Consider the following 1,542-nt stretch of genomic DNA (forward strand, 5'->3'; position numbering starts at 1 on the left):
CGCATCTGTCGAGTGGAGCTCGTGACCTCACTCATGCTATGGAACTGGGCCTGGACCAAACTCCGGATATTGTAGATCTCTTCCCGTACATGAGCCGTCATGTCAGTCACGGCTGTCAAGGAAGGACCAGGGCAGAGGAAGTGGGCGCAGAAGAGGGAGCAGGCACCGAGCCGTGGATCTCCCGAAGCAGCTCGTCCTTCAGATCTCGGACGATCTCCTGCCGCAGCTCCCGGAGCTGCTCTGTATCAATACGGACCTCCATAGATGGTGGAACTGAGGAGGAAGGTCCGGCAGAGGTGGTAGGAGCAGGAGGAGTGGATGGGAGGTCTGGATGGTCTGGAAGGTCTGGGTAGTCTGAATCTGGCTCAGGACTGGGTGATGGTCTGGTGGTCTGAGCAGTGAGAGTGGACTTCCTAACCCAGATCCCTTCTCTCTTCCGAAACCCCATCCTGTGCATAGTCCCCGTACATAAGCGATCAGTCCATCGCAAGGCACGAGAGGGTTCCCTCTCAGGAATGGGAATCTCGTACTGCCTAAAAAGAAGAGTGAATAACATCCCGTATGGGAGTGAGAGCCTAGGTCTATCTAGGGGCTCACACATATACCTATAAATGAGCTTTGGGAAGTTGATCGGGGTGTCCTGAAGGATATAAGACATAATAGCTAAGTCCCTCTCATTCACAAAATCAAATCTCCCTGTCTTAGGGAAGATGGACCTGGACAGAATGCTCAAAAGGATTCTCACTTCAATAGGAAGTGAGCTAGCAGATACCTCATCTAGGGGGGACTGAGGTGGATGCCCTAAGACGACCGTAAGGGCCGCAACTCTATCCTCAGGGTGTGCGGGAGCCACCCCTACTAATGGAAGGTGAAGGATATGGGCAATGAGGTCCTCTGTGACACGCAACGGGACACCTACTACCGTGCCCTCGATACCTCCATCTCCCCGATGGACGGTACTGTAAAACTCTTGAACTAGGCCAGGATAGGTGGGAAGGTCCAAGGTGAGGAAGTACTCTAGGCCCTGGGCTCTAAGCCTATCGCCTATGGTGAACCCCTCCCGGGAGAGATAGTCGAAATCGACAAACCTCCCGGAGGTGACGGCCTTCCGGCCAACGGCCTAACGAGAACCACCCTAGGCGGGGAACGATCCGGAGGTGGTTGCCTCGCGGGATCGTGCCGCGCCTTGGAGCGCCGCTCGGGACCGGCCTCGGGACGGGACCTCTTCCTAACGACGGTCTTACGAGGCATCTTGACCTAAACGGGAAGAAAAATACCTAGAGGACGGTGAAGGGTCGACGGAGGAAGCTCGGGACGGACCGGAGACGACCTAGGAACGGACGAAAACCCTAAGAACCGGTGAAAAATCGACGGAAAAGGGTTGGAGACGATCGGGGACGACCTAGGAGTCGGCTCTAGGGCTTTTTGAACAGTGGCGGCTTGAGAGAAAAGTGTTTGCGAAACGACAAACTAGGGTTAAAAAGTCGGATCCCGACTGCGAGTCGACTCCCCTGAGTCGCGAGTCGACTCGACCTCGAGTCG

The sequence above is a fragment of the Phoenix dactylifera genome, unplaced genomic scaffold (genome assembly GCF_009389715.1).
Source record: "Phoenix dactylifera cultivar Barhee BC4 unplaced genomic scaffold, palm_55x_up_171113_PBpolish2nd_filt_p 002009F, whole genome shotgun sequence".
In the NCBI taxonomy this organism is placed as follows: Eukaryota; Viridiplantae; Streptophyta; class Magnoliopsida; order Arecales; family Arecaceae; genus Phoenix; species Phoenix dactylifera.